Raw genomic sequence first — 16,556 nt, 5'->3', positions numbered from 1 at the left:
TTATTTCCGGATTCTCCATTCTGTTCCATTGGTCTGTCTGTTTTGATACCAGTACCACACTGTTTTGATGACTGTGGCTTTGTAGTATTTCTTGAAATCTGGGAGACTTATGCCTCCTGCTTGGTTTTTGTTTCTCAGGATTGCTTTGGCGATTCTGGGTCTTTTGTGGTTCCATATAAATGTTTGGATTGTTTGTTCTAGTTCTGTGAAAAATGTCCTGGGTAATTTGAGAGGGATTGCATTGAATCTGTAGATTGCTTTGGGTAGTATGGCCATTTTTACAATATTGATTTTTCCAATCCAGGAGCATGGAATATCTTTCCATTTCTTTACATCTTCTTTGATTTCTTTGATTAAAGTTTTATAGTTCTCGGCATATAGGTCCTTTACCTCCTTGGTCAGATGTATTCCAAGGTATTCGATTTTGTGAGGTGCAATTTTAAAAGGTATCGTATTTTTGTATTCCTTTTCTAATAGTTCATTGCTGGTATACAGAAATGCGACTGACTTCTGAATGTTAATCTTATAGCCTGCTACTTTGCTGAATTTATTAATCAGTTCAAAGAGTTTTGGGGTTGAGTCCTTAGGGTTTTCTATGTATAGTATCATGTCATCTGCATACAGTGCCAGTTTGATCTCTTCGCTTCCTATATGGATGCCTTTTATTTCTTTTGTTTGTCTGATTGCTGTGGCTAGGACTTCCAAAATGATGTTGAAGAGCAGTGGTGAGAGTGGGCATCCCTGTCTTGTTCCAGATTGGAGTGAGAAGGCTTTCAGTTTTTCCCCATTGAGGATTATATTTGCTGTGGGTTTCTCATAAATGGCTTTGATTATGTTCAGGAATGTTCCCTCTATACCCACTTTGGCGAGGGTCTTGATCATGAATGGATGTTGGACTTTGTCAAATGCTTTTTCTGCGTCTATTGAGATGATCATATGGTTTTTGACTTTTCTTTTGTTAATGTGGTGTATGATCCTGATTGATTTGCGTATGTTGAACCATCCTTGTGAACCTGGGATGAACCCTACCTGGTCATGGTGTATAATTTTTTTGGTATGTTGTTGGATTCGGTTGGCTAAGATTTTGTTGAGAATTTTTGCATCTATATTCATCAATGATATTGGGCGATAGTTTTCTTTTTTGGTGGTATCTCTGTCTGGTTTTGGAATGAGGGTGATGGTGGCATCATAGAATGTCTTTGGGAGTTTTCCTTCTTCTTCAACCTTTTGAAAGAGTTTAAGGAGGATGGTATTTGTGCCATATTTTAGATTCCACATATAAGTGATATGATATTTGTCTTTCTCTTTCTGACTTCACTTAGTATGAGAATGTCTGGTTGATCAATGTTGCTGTGAATGTGATACATATATAGTGGAATACTACTCAGGCATAAAAAAAGGAAGAAATAATGCCATTTAAAAACTTGACTTTTAAGAACATTTCAGATTTACAGAAAAATTGAGATGACAATAGAAAGTTATCATATATCCACACTCAGTTGACCCTATTATTAACTGCTTACATTAGTAAGGCTCATTGTAAAAACAATTAATGAACCAATATTTATACATTATTATTAAGTCCATAATCAGGTTTCTTCAGTTTTTACTTAACGTCCTTTCATTATTCTGAAATCTCATTTCGATACCACATTGCCTTAGGCTCTTCTTGGCTGTGAGAGTTTCTTAGACTTTCCTCAACTGGGATTTGTCTGCTTTTGTCACACTTAGGGGTTATAAATTTTCAGCAGGAAGACCTGATGATTCGTTGTTATGTGATGATTCACTTCTCTCTTGCTGCTTTGAAGCCTGCTTTGTCTTTTACTTTCAACAATTTGATTACAGTGTGTCTGGGTCTCTTTGAGTTTATCCTACTTGAAGTTCTTTTAACGAATTATACTTTAATTCTATATGTTTCCTTAAATTTGGGGAGTTCTCTACCATTATTTCTTCAAAGAAACTCTCTGTCCCTTTTCCCTCTATTCTCCTTCTGGGATTTCAGTTATATATATATTGGTCTGTTTGATGTTGGCTCATTCACAAGTCTATAAGGCTCCATTTACTATTTTTCATTCTTTAACTTGCTTTCAAATTTACAAGTTTTTTTTGGACTGCTTGTTCAAGTTTACTACTGAAGCCCTTTAGTAAGTCCTTCAATTCAGTATTGCATTTTTCAGATTCAGAATTTTTGCTTGGGTTCTTTTTTTGTTATTTCTATCTCACTTTTAATATTATTTTGTTCATATATCATTTTTCTGATTTTTTTTGTTCTTTTTAATGTGTTTTCCTTTAGCTCTTTGAGAGTATTTAATAAAGTAGCTTAAATTATTTATCTAGAAAGTCTATAACCTGTGGCTCTTTAGAGATAGTTTCTGGATATTTATTTTGTTCCATTTGAATGAACCATGTTTCTAGTTTTCTTTGTATGCCTTGTGATCTTTTGTTAAAATTTGGCATTTGGAAAAACAGCCATTATTCCTAATCTTTGCATAATGGCTCTGTGTGAGGAAGTCTTTCACTAATAAGTTCAGCATGAATGTTGAGGTCTTCTCTGGCCTTTTCTGAGAACATGAATCTGTGGACTCGCATGTGTGCTTTTTATCCCAATCTCCTATACACACAACTGCTTATATGTCTTAATTTATCTAAGTCTCACTTCTGCTTTTTGCAGGGCCTTACATATTCTATTATATTCCTTTGCCTATAATTTCTTGCCCCCAGGTGTCCATGGGCCTGGAGTCCTTCTGCAATTTTCATGCACTTTGGTGCCTGGTACTACTTTCTGTGACTTTCAACCTGAGAGCCAAATTATACTGCTTATTCTCATCTGAACACTGAGTTAGGCAATACTGAAATCAGTTTGTTGCATAGCCTACAGATAGGCCAGAATGTGGCAAAAATTCCACTCATTCCTTTTATCTTGAGTGTGAAATCAAGAAATAAGTTGCATTCTTCCAATTATGCCATACCACCTTGGTATAAGAGCAAGGATAAATACCATGAAATTTCCTATTTTTTTTGAATGTGTGACTTTTTTTTTTTTTTTTTGATTTTTAGAGCCATACCACATGACATGTGGAAGTTCCCAGGTTAGGGGTGAAATTGGAGCTACAGCTGCCAGCCTATGCCACAGCAATGCAAGATCTAAGCTGCTTCTGTGACCTATATCACAGCTCACAGCAATGCCACATCACCAACCCACTGAGCAAGGCCGGGGATCAAAGCTGCAACCTCATGGATACTAGTCAGATATATTTCCACTGACCCACAGTGGGAACTCCTGAATGTGACTTTTTCTTGATTAGGCATTTGCTTGGTTGTTCTATATTCCTGATTTGTTTCTAGAGCTCCCACAAAGCTTTTTAAATCAATCTGTAGTTGTATACTTGATATTGCCATGGAAGACAAGGATCTGGAGCTTCTTAATCTGCCATTGTACTGAAATCACAGAAGCTACTGTTGTTTGATTTTATTTAATTTTAAGGAGATTCCTTGAGGTCCCTATGTTTTTCTGAGTAGCAGTAAAACAGATATCAGAAAAATAAACCTTTGAGATTGTTTTTGTTGCAAAACTATTTTGTAACAATTTTTTTAAAAAATTGGTAAAGTTGTTAATTTTGGAGGCCACTTTGGAAGGCTATTTGGAAATATAAACTTTAACATATGGATATTTTGTAAAGACATTCTTGGGGAGTTTTCAAGTTCGAAATTGAAAATCTGAGTGCAGCTATGTGAAAGAATGTGCCTTTTACCATAGTTAAAATGTTGTAAAGTCACAGAACCAAGTGATGCTAACATAGAGTGCATAAGGTAATATTTAGACATTTCTCAAATAGTTCTAATTTTTTTTTCTGTTTTTCCATTTTTCAAGTGAGTCATTGAGATTAAATGGAAACTTAGCCTTCTTCTAATGGTATTACTTTAATTCCCAAAACTCATTATAGAAAAGATTATTTTCTTACTGAAGGAATGTAAAACTACACAGAAAATGAATTTCTATTTTTTTATATGGTGATGATTGACCATATGAAAAATTGCTTTTTTTTTTGTCTTTTTGTTGTTGTTGCTATCTCTTGGGCCGCTCCCACAGCATATGGAGGTTCCCAGGCAAGGGGTTGAATCGGAGCTGTAGCCACTGGCCTACGCCAGAGCCACAGCAACGCGAGGTCCGAGCCGCGTCTGCAACCTACACCACAGTTCACGGCAACGCCGGATCGTTAACCCACTGAGCAAGGGCAGGGACCGAACCCGCAACCTCATGGTTCCTAGTCAGATTCGTTAACCACTGCGCCACGACGGGAACTCCAAAATTGCTTTCTTAAATGCAGGGGACAACCTTATTGCTTAAATAAAATTTTTGCACTGGTTTTCTTTTGGAGAACTGTTAAAGCTTCAGTTTTGTGCTTTTCCTAGCAAATAGAAGGCACTCAGTAAATGTCTGATGAAGGCATAGTTTTAATGCTATTGTAGTTTGAATTTTACTGTATTTGGAGTTGTGGAAGTGGATGAATTAAATCTCAAAAGCAGATCACAAACCTAAAGCTTATTCTTACTAAGATAGCTATGGTACATATTGAGAAACTTGCAGATAATATTATGATTCTGAGTGGCATGAATGAAACCAACAGTCTAACTTATAGTACGTAGAGATTTTTCTCTGAATAAATGATGCATTCTTTTGTGTGAAATAAACATTTTAAATATCATGTATGATTACACTGTAAGATATCTTTTGTAAAAAAAACTATTTGGAAGGAAATATTATATATGGATAATATAAAGCAGGAACCTACAATGTTTCCATTAAATCCAAAACATTTTGCCATCTATAAAGGCTTATCTGTTATTAATACTTAGGATAATATATTTTCAAATGTTGGTATTTAATTATAATAAGTTACGATGGCATCAAAGTTGAAATTGCTTTCATCTAGGATGCTAAAATTTATTTGATCTTGGATTTCCAGCTTCCAGAATTGTGAGAAATTACATTTATATTGTTTAACTAATCGAGTCTGTGATATTTCATCATGGCAGTCCTAGCAAACTAACGTAAGCTATATATAAAATTAAATATAAGGCCAGGTAATTTTTTCCCGTAGCTTATAAACATTTGCTGAAAGCAATTGTATGTATTTAACAATAATAAAAGACAAAATCACGAGGTGTTAAAAACGTATTATTAAATATTGCATTAATTTTATTATAAAAATTAATAAAATTTGAGAGGAGACTGCATGGTGGAGTCACAAAGAACTTAGGCTTTTTACACAGATAAATACTTAATTTCAGTTACAACATTTAATTAGGTGACTTTAAGAAATTTAGTAATCTTCCCTAATACTCAACTCCTCTTATACGTAAAGTAGTTCCACTTTAAAGAGGTTTTTTTTTTTTTTTTAAAGTAACAGGAAATACTCATTAAATATTAGATATCACAGTCACCAGCAGCACCAGCACCACCACCACTGTCATCATCATCATCTCATCATCACAATCCCCATTTAGGGCTGGTATGATAGTGAAAACAACAGAAAAAGTACAGGGTAGCCTTAAAAGGTACAGAAAGAATACAGGCGAGCTTATCCCTGAAGGATGAACATGGCCTGGATGAGCAAAAAACAGTGAGAGAGGCATTTGAGGAATGGAGAATAAAGTGAACAAAATTTTGTAACTGTTATTATTTTTCCCAGCTAGATTTCTCAGATATGTTAGAACGAATGTAGAAATAACAGAGTAAAAGGTAGACTAGGAACAGAGGTTAACACTAGGAAAATCATAGACCATTTACGAAGTCTGGTGGGGGCAATGAAAACTGAGAAAAGGGAAATCTGAGGTCAGGAATTGAGTCATTAGTAAGAAGTTGTTCAGAATGAGTTTGAAGAGTTCTAGGTTATGGCTGACAATGACCCGACAAAGAAGCAAGGAGAATGCAAGTAGTTAGCATTTGACTTCAGTGAGGCCCCTCTTAAGGTCTCCCTGAGTGAAATAATGGCAGTTCTGAGCCAGATGCCTGGCAGCAGAAAAATGCATAGCATGTTTGGCATCAGCATTTGACTAACTTTATTGGAGTATAGAGATTATATGCGAAACAAAAGTGAAAGCAACAAGTAACAATCACAGATTTAATCAAATACAACAAGGACAAGAAAGAGAATAATATTGCATTGTGATTTAAACAGCAGGAGGATCAAGAAAAATTGGTGATCTTTTTGTTTGTTGCATTTTTTTTTTTCTTATTTGAGGAAAGAGTTATTTCACAGAAGGGAACTTTTTTTTTTTTTTTTTTGGTTACACTATGCTGGACAAAAAGCTGAAAAGAGGTTTAAAAATCAAAATGATGAGACATTCACACAATCTATACAAAAAATGACAAACCCTTAGACACAAAGATTGATTGATGTGTTCAGTTTGAGGCTGGTGAAAGACTTATGGGATAAATTTGGGGTTTCCAATGGGTAAGTGGGTAAAATAAGGCGAAGTAGACAGTCTCCCAACCAGTTTTTAATATGGTATTAAAATGTTTGCTAATTTATTGTTTTAATATTTTTTTCTAAAGACTTTTGATAGTATTTTGTTACAATGTTAGTGTAACAGAGAAGAGCAAATCTGAAATATACATGATAGTCCATTCTCAAACCTCTACCTCCTAGTCTAGACCTCACTTTTCATTCATGTAGAGACAAAAGGTTGTGGAACAGATAATAACATTTGCTGAGTTGGAACAGGAACATTGTATCCTAGCCAACATAGCTGGCTATAAGAACAAAAGATTCCAACAAGGAGAAGTTTGTGACAACCAGCCACATGCCCTCCCTATTTAACATTTAAAAAGAAGCCTGAATTCTAAACTTGAGGAAGATGGCTCTTTGGGATACTAGTCCACCATCTTCTCAGTTTGCTGGCTTTCTGAATAAAGTCACTATTCCTTGCCCCAACACTTATGTCTCTCATTTACTGGCCTGTGTGTGGCAAGCAATACGAGCTTGAACTTGGTAATAATAACTGTTCTTCATTTGCTTTATAAAGTTCAAGAAATTTGTGAGTGATTTATGTTAAATACAGAGGTTAACTTTCTGCATTAATGATAGAATTCTTTTTACAAGGAATATTTTTTTAAAATATAAGAACTTTTTATCATGAATAACCCTGTCCATGAAAATCCATTAATTTTATTTATAGGAATTACATTTGTAATTCTACCTAAGTTTTTATATTATGTATGAATATTTCTATTCAAAATAACATTTTAAGCTAGTAATATAAAATGAGCAATTATAAAATGCTAAATAATGTTATGAAATCTGGTATAATAATTTGCCAAGTAATACAGCAAAACAACTAAGTATTGGTACATGGTTGACATAGGATTCCTTTTGGATAAGTTATCATAATTAAGGCACATTTTCCACATTTCTCATAATATATTGAATCTGTGATGTCTATCAAATGTTTCAGTTAACATAAGCAGAAAAACTGTTAGAGCTGAAAATAAAAACACATTGAATATTTCAAATGTGAAAAGCTATACTTGTTTCCAATATGTTTATAAATCTGCCAGGATTGCACGTAGTTCATTTCCCTTTTTTAGTATCATCATAAAAAGTGTAACAGAGCTAGTGCCCTGTAGAGCTCCTAGGCACACAAGCCTTTCTGTGTCTTCCATTTTTTGTTTTTAGGGAATGAGTCTCAGCCTCCACGACCTTCCCTGAGTTCCAAAGGGCAGTTGCTAATCAGGGAAGGGAGGGGATGCAGAGACCAGGGAGAAACAGTCAAGAGACAATAGTGCATCCTTGGTGCAGGGGCCTAGTTCCTCCTTAAGAAGTATACATAAAAATATCTTTGAGCCTTTCTGCAGAATTAAAACTCCCAACAAATGGAAGAGCTACCTGATAAGGATTATTCATTCCAAGAAGAAGGAGGACCACCAGAATGAGTCCTGAGTGGGGCACTAAACATCAGTTTTGACAGGCAATGCAAGCTTGCCTCTACCCTGATCCTTATCTGTGGCCCTATTTTCTACTCTCCAAACTATAAAACCACCTCCTAATGCTTTCCAAGTTGGGAAGGACCACAGTCTTTAAGGCATTAGCCTGCTGTGGCCTCCTTTGCCTGGCAAAGCAATAAAGCTACCTTTTTCTCCTTCACCCAAACCTCTGTCTGCATGTTTCTGTTCAGCAACAGTGGACCAAGGATGAGTTTTGCCAACAAAAGTTATTTGTTATATAATAAAAACCTCATTAACACCCTCCTTTCCAAGGTTTTCTTCATATGACCTTACTATTGTTTTACAAAAATTGCCCAAATTTATGTCTATGTAGATAAATACATTATAGTTCCACTTACCTTAGTGAAAGTGTGCTACCAATTATTTTAAGTCAACATCAGGATCAAGTCTTAGATGTAGATTAAAAGGGAAAATGAATATTCTCATTTAGACCCCAAATGAAAAATTAGAGACTGTAATAAAGATATATATGTAGAATATAAAACTAAGTCTATTCATGTCATCATATAAGTGAAAAGAATATATTTTGAAAAATCTTCTCAGGATAATGCTGGAAACTGAAATGTTACTATACTTCAAATGCTATTTTATTGAATATTACTATACTCAAACGCTCTTTCATTTTGCTGTTGTCTTTCTTAGTTTTGAGGTAAAATTTAGTGAAATGGAGGAATAATCCACAGGACAAAGTAAAGAAAATTGATAGTGAATTTTAATGATAATCATTTTAGAAAAATGTTAGCTCTTAAATAACTACTTTCTTTGTTGTACTTGTGACCCCTCTCTTTTCATTCTAAAATACAGTTAAAGATTTTCTATCCATTTTACATGCCTAAATGAACTATAATTAAATTAGTAATAGGAAGAGTTTGAGTATCATGCTAATATATTTGCTGTGGGTAATGTTTAAATGTCTTCTAAATATGAATTCTTCAAGCAGAGTAAAATAAATACTAACATGCTAACCAAGTGAAAATATTTATTTATAAAAAGATTTTTCTCTTTCAGTTCCAAAAGCTTTTGTAAAAATAACAGCAAAAACTTCATGAGACTGAAGTGGAAGCTGAGAGAACTGACACTTGCCTTATGGGGTATATCCGTTATGAGCTCTTTCTCTTCAGAGTCGGTATGTAACAGGAGACACAATTCAAAGAGAAATATATCTAAATTAATTTTTTAATGAACTATGTACTTTATAATTTTAACTGTAGTGCAAGTTCCCAGGTAGGTATAAAATAGTCTTTTATTTTCGTGTCCATTTATTAGAAAAGGAAAACTTACACATCCTTGTACATTACCAGTATAATAGTAATCATAATCATAATCAGATTATTGAGTGTCAGTTATGATTCAGGCAATATGCTAGACATCTAATATTAAGCCATTTAATATTCACAGTCTGTAAGTTAAACTTTATTTTTCAGATAAGGAAACTCAGGCTCAGAAAGATTTAAAAATTGCCTAAATTACATAGCTAGTAAATGAAAAATTAGGTTTTAAAACAAAGATCTGTCTGATCCTGAGACTAATTATTTCTAGTATTCCACAATACCATTTAAGTACTTATATTACATTGCACATTTAACTTAGAAAATGTTGGGATCTTTGTATTGTATTCTAAATAGCTGGTACTGGTGAAGTTTACAGTTACTCTAAAAAAATCTTAGAAAAGATAAATTTGTTGAGACAACAGTTCTATAATTTCAGAAATCTTAATAACTTTTGAAAGCTTCTTAAATTATTTATTATACTGATAAAATGTAAGGATTGGTGACCTGGAAATCACATTTTTTAGCTCAAGATATTTTAAGGTAGGAAGACAAGAAATCTGGGGATTGCTTCACTTAGAAGTCATTTGGGAATTGTATTAATTTCTTGGGCTGACCTACTAACCTCAGCATTTTAGAGTCTTTAGTTTTCAAACTTGTTTCATGGATATAGGGCTCTTGAAGCTGTGTCATTTATTGGCCTCTAAAAACAAAACTTATCCATGGATGTTTTAAAAGAAACAAAAAACTATGTTCTTCACTACCAGATTTTAGTGGAGACGCAGAAAGGAAAGACAGGTATTTCTCCTTGAAAGAATATTGCCAGTGCTCACTTCAGCAGCACATTAGTAAAATTGGAATGATACAGAGAACATTAGCATGGCCCCTGCTCAAGGATGACACGCAAATTCGTGAAGTGTTCCATATTAAAAAAAAAAAAAAGGAATATTGCCAGACTGATAATTAATTGATTTATATTTTGTAGATTCCTATACCAAATCTTTAGTTTGTAGCCTACTTGGAAAATAGGAACTACAAGAAGAAACAAAAGCAGAATAATGGGTTTCATCTTAATCTAATAGAGTTGGATGGCTTCATTGTGATTTGATAATAGGCTTTATTTGAATACTTAGGCCACACACAGTGTTCTTGTTTTTTTTCTTTTCAGAGAGTGATGCTATCAACAAACCCAAAGTAATGGCTGATGACATAGTGACAGAAGTAGAAATGATGAACTAAAATAATTGCACCCTCTCAGTGATTTAAGAATGCCCTATTCAGCTTAATGTATAAAATATACAAACAACTTACACAACTCAACAGCAAAAAAACCAACGACCCAATCAAAAAATGGGCAAAAGACATGAATAGGCATTTCTGTAAAGAAAATATATAGATGGCCAACAAACACTTGAAAAAATGCTCAACATCACTGATGATTAGAGAAATGCAAATCAAAACTACCATGAGATACCACCTCACACCATTCAGAATGGCCATCTTTAATAAGTCCACAAATAATAAATGCTGCAGAGAGAGGGTATGGAGGTGTAGAGAAAATGGAACCCTCCTACACTGCTGGTGGGAACATAAATTTGTACAATCACTGTGGAAAACAGTATGGAGGTACCTTAGAAAACTATACATAGAACTACCATATGACCCAGCAATCCCACTCTTGGGCATATACTTGGACAAAACTTTCCTTGAAAAAGACACATGCACCCACATGTTCATTGCAGCAATATTCACAGTAGCCAAGACATGGAAACAACCCAAATGTCTGCTGACAGATGAATGGATTGAGAAGATGTGGTATATATACACAATGGAATACTAGTCAACCATTAAAAGAACAAAATAATGCCATTTGCAGCAACATGGATGGAACTAGAGACTCTCATACTGAATGAAGTCAGTCAGAAAGAGAAAGAAAGATAAGTACCATATGCTATCACTCATATCTGGAATCTAATATACAGCACAAACGAACCATTCCACTGAACAGAAAATCATCTGGAGAACAGACTTGTGGTTGCCAAGGGGGATGAGGAGGAAGTGAGATGGACTGGAACTCTTGGGTTAATAGATGCAAACTATTGCCTTTGGAATGGATAAGCAATGAGATCCTGCTGTATAGCACTGGTAACTATGTCTAGTCACTTATGATGGAGCATGTTAATGTGAGAAAAAAGAATGTATACATGTATGTGTAACTGGGTCACCTTGCTGAACAGTAGAAAACTGACAGAACACTGTAAACCAGCTGTGATGGAAAAAAATAAAAATCATTATTAAAAAAAAGAATGCCCTATTCAAACCAGTATAGTACAATTCTCTAAACCCATTTTTGTCATTCTCTGAGAATCACTTCACTGATTTTTTTTTTTGCTACTTATATTTTTCCTATTTCTAAACCATTTGTAGGATCAAATGAATCTGATTATATGTTGACTTCAGATGTTTAAAATATTCAGGGCCTGTGACTGTACAAAAGGAAAACAGTGGTATTTTTCAGAATGTAGTTGTGTGAACAGAATAAAAAGATAAATGTAATTCATACATTGCACATGTGCTTTTGAAAAAACATAAATAATTTGGTTCTCACAGCTTGATTAAATTTGAATATAAAAAGCAACATATATACATATATATATACATTTTTTTTTTGCTTTTTTTTGGTGGGGGCTTCACCTGTGGCATATAGAAGTTACCAGGCTAGGGGTTGAATCGCAATTGCAGCTGCCGGCCACAGCCATAGTAATGCCAGATCCAAGCTGTGTCTGTGACCCATACCACGGCTCATGGCAATGCTGGATCTTTAACCCACTGAGCAAGGCCGGGGAACTGACCCGCATCCTCATGGATGCTAGTTGGGTTCGTTACCACTGAGTCACAACAGGAACTCCATAAAAAAGAAAAAAACATATATTTTTAGACTAAGTTGAATGTTTCTGGGACATGTTATTTTTTTGTTTGTTTTTTGTTTTCCCTTTCATAGTACTTATAGAAGGGTGCCTAGATATCAAGGTAAGGCAATGTGTCAGGATCTAGTCAGTCATTACAGACTACGGAGAAAAGTGAAATGAAGATCTCAGAAAGCAAAGATCCAGCAATATAGGCAGATGAGGATGAAGTGGGCAGAAATTTATAGAAAGACAGAGCATGGAGTTAAATGTCTGAACTGTGTTCAGGAGGAACCAATGGAAAAAAATCACAATAAAAATATTATATACCTTGTAATATTATAAATTATCTTAATTGCAATAACCCATAGAGCAAATGAGACCACTAAAAATATTATGACAAAATATGTCTGAGTCCTATTTCCCATGTTTTAGCCATAAGATGGTTCTTATTTCAGATTTTCACAAAAAAATTATAAAATATTCTACTGTACATGTATTTTTAGAGGTTTTAGTTCTCCATTTTTACCCTGCATAAAACATCTCAAAGCCTCCTACTGCTCAACAGGGAAGTACTGAAGGATCTAGAATTTTACTAATTTTTGGACAGAAAAAATATAAAAAATAAAGTATTAGAATCTATTATGTTAGGATCATATATTTTGAGATATTTATATAACACTGAAAATTTTAATTTCTGTTATCCCTCATTTGATTGGGTTAAGTGGTAAGCTCATTTTCATTAATCCTCAAAATGACATCTTTTTTCTAATATGCTTAGTGATTTTATTCATTTCTGTGTTTTCCCCAGATGAATAACTTATTCCTCTCTAATTATTTCATAAGAATCAAATGGGCTCAAATTTAAGAAAATAGATAATAAAACTATTTTATTTTTTCCATTAAATTATTAGATTGTATTACATAATTAACTTATTCATGGTTAATTCAGAGACATATCATTTTTAAAAATGTTATTGGAATATAGTTGACTTACAAAGTTGTATTAATCTCAGGTGTACAGCAAAGGAATCAGATATATAATATATATATTATATATATATATATATCCATTCTTTTTCCAGTATTGGTTATTGCAAACTATTGAGTAGATCTCCCTAAACTATAGAGTAGGTTCTTGTTAATCATCTAGTTTATACATTAATGTGTATATGCTATTGGGAATAATACATATCACCATTTGTTTTGACTAAATGGAATGCTAAAGTATCAATATATTCTATATTAACATTAACTATAATAATTGTCCTGTTAAACTCTTTAATTTGGACTTTGCTAATTCAGAATTTGTAATACTTCAAACAAATGGTAGACTGATACTGCTGAAAAGAGTTTATTAAACCAAAGGGAAATACATACCATTTAAAGTGAAGACACAGTTTTAAGATACATGAGAAACAATCATTTACAAACCAACACTATAACCTTCATATAAACAGAGAACAGTTTGGGTTTTGATGTACTCATTACATATTATTCTTGAATAGATATTGAATTAATATTCTTCGTAGGGCATATGCATTTCAAACTATTTTATTTCTTTTCAAAACTGAATCTGAACCTTATTGCTATAACGCCCTATTATCTAAGATTAATTAGTGAAATCAAATTTGAATGAACAGACTTTTCCACAGAAGAAAAACATGATAAAGTTGATGTTCTTGTCTGTGGAATGATTCCTCTGCATCAAAAAAAAAAAAATTGAATTAAATGCTGATTGACTCAATTCAGCAAATTTTATCAAGATCCTACAATATACAAGTGCCGATGTATATGCACTATAACCCATGTGAACATCCCACCTCTTTCTTTAGGAGGTCTTATGGTCAAATTCTCAAGAAACAATGTTTACAGCCTAGTGCCCTATGTTTCTACCCACCTGAAAATAAATATGAACCAAAATGGAATATCGTTGCCTTGAAGTAACCATTATCTTCTCCCCTCTCCGCATGTATTCTGTATGCCTAAAACTCACCATAATTTATTTTCTTCACTGAAGCTTGGTTAAACTAACTTTGAATATTAAGAAACTCAAGAGGATTAAAGGCAGGTAAAAGTTAAGCTTGGATTTGTCTTGGCATCTTTGAAGAGGTTTTATACCAGAAAAGTCTGTGCTAACACCTGTAACACCTAGAAATATAAGCAGACTTAGACAAATCTTGATTTATTATTCTTTGTATTATTAGAAAGGTGAGGAGCAAGTATGAGAACTTCATTTCCTTATGTTAAGGCGATCTTTATGTTCTAGAATGAATTCTAGATACAGTGTGAATATCAATAATAATAATCATAGTTAACACTGAATGATCACAGGTACTTCTCTTAGCCTATGTAAAGTAACTCATTTAATCCTCCCAACAACTCTATCCCTATACTAATTTCATTGATAGGGAAATAGCCTGGGCAGAGTGGTTATGAAATGCCAGTAATAAAACATCATTTATTTATGAAATGCTAGTCATAAAGCTGCTAAACAATACAATAAAAATTTGAACCCAGATAGTCTTTCTCTAGAGAACCAGAGTTTAAACTACTGAACAAAACCACCTCTCTCTAAAGCATCTTGTCTCATTGGTCTCTTTCTTGATTAATTTTGGAGATTAAAGGCAGGCTAATAATGACTAACCATATATTAAATTTCATCAGGTTATAAATAATTATTACAAACTATAATACATAAGATTTTTTCAGGCATCCCAGAAGTTGGAAGGCTGCCCAAGAGAGACATTTCGTGGCTCCAATTTTCTTATATGTGTATTTGAAATGATAGTTGCAGAAACTTAGAGAGAAGCAAAACTTCTAAAGCCCTAAAGGGTTCTTCTTTGCCTCTCTGTAAGCAGATAAATTAAGGGGTCCCCAGAGGAAGAGAACCAGGAATGGCTTTCTTGACATAAGAGAAACCATTTTAGGCCTAAGCCATTTTGTGATCTAAGCTTGGCCACAATGCTTGCCCCTGAACAGGTCTCAGTAATTAATGCTCTTGAGGGAACAAAGAAATGCAGAAACAGAGAAAAGGCAGTCAAACAATAGTGCAGTGATAAAGCAGAGTTCTAGTTCCTCCTCAAGAAATGCACACAATATATATCTTTGAGTTCTGCAGGAACTAAGGCCCCAACTAGGTAGAGAATGGAATGACGATATTGACCCTTGTGACTACAATCAACTAAAGCTTGGACTCTGTCGAACTTTTCCCCAATTCTATGACGAATTTCCTCTGCTCAAGGCCCTTCATGAATATGCTTGTATCTTTAGCTTAAAACTTCCCCAATTTTGTTCAGGGAGACATTGCTTTGGAAAAGATTCCCAGTTTTCTTACTTGCTGCAAGTAATAAATCCTTCCTTCTCCTGATGATTTTTGGCTTTCCATACTACATACTGTATTTATACTATATTTGTAGGTAAACTACCCCCTCAACTCTTATATAATTGTTTTTTCTAAACATCTTTGAGACACATTTAGGTAATTTCTTTATTGAAGGCTATTTAGTCTCTTGCTAAGTGAAAGATTTTCTAAAAAAAATGTATAGGAATTTATTCATCCACTTAAACATTTATGGAATACCTCCTCAAAAAGAAAGGGATACATGGAGAGCCTTCCCCATCCATGGATTCATGAGAGGAATTACTATGTACCACATAATTAAAATGGGAAAAAAACCCAAATCCATATTTTCATGAGTAACCAGCAATTTTAGTTTCACATTACAGTTTATGTAAAAATATTTTAAAATTTGTATAACACTGTGCAGTTCTCCTTTCTTCACATCCCAGTGAATTCTTATTCATTGTCTTTTTTATAACAGCCATTCTGACAGTAGTGAGTTGATATCGTGGTTTTGAAAAGTAATGTTGAGTGCATTTTAACATATCTGTTGGCTGTCTCTGTATCCTTTGGAAAAATGTCTATTTAGGTACTCAGCCCATTTTTTAATTGGATTGTTTGTTTTTTTGATATTGAGTCATGTAAGTTCTTGGTATACTTTGGATATTCTTTTGTTTTTAGATTCTACTTATGTCACTTAGCATAATACCTCTAGATCTCTCCATGTTGTTACACATTGCAAGTTTTCATTTTTATGGCTAAGTAATATTCCACCTCCCCCCCACACACACCACATTTTCCTTACTGACACTTAGGGTACTTCCATTATCTTGACTATTGTAAATAATTCTGAATGAACATTGAAGTGCATATATATTTTCAAATTAGTGAGTTTTTTCTCCTTTCAGTAAATATCCAAAAGTGCAATTGCTAGATCATATGGTGGTTTTATTTTTAATTTTTTGAAGAACTTCTATATTGGTTTCCATAGTTGTAGCACCAATTTACAAATCACTAACAGCGCACAAGAG

The 16,556-nt window shown here is 33.8% G+C and overlaps 1 protein-coding gene and 1 non-coding gene across 3 annotated transcripts in view; one reads left to right on the top strand and one right to left on the bottom strand.

Moving 5' to 3' along the window:
- Positions 1 to 16,556, bottom strand: part of KLHL4 (kelch like family member 4) — a 107,526-nt gene that overhangs the window by 44,751 nt on the left and 46,219 nt on the right. The gene's annotated exons all lie outside the window — the stretch shown is intronic.
- LOC125119053 (U6 spliceosomal RNA) lies at positions 10,103 to 10,207 on the top strand. The gene has a single exon (XR_007133009.1). It is a non-coding gene; the product is annotated as a U6 spliceosomal RNA (small nuclear RNA).

Source organism: Phacochoerus africanus, chromosome X, assembly GCF_016906955.1.
Source record: "Phacochoerus africanus isolate WHEZ1 chromosome X, ROS_Pafr_v1, whole genome shotgun sequence".
Taxonomy (NCBI): Eukaryota; Metazoa; Chordata; class Mammalia; order Artiodactyla; family Suidae; genus Phacochoerus; species Phacochoerus africanus.
The sequence above is the reverse complement of the archived record's forward strand: the minus strand, read 5'-3'. Positions and strand labels throughout refer to the sequence as shown.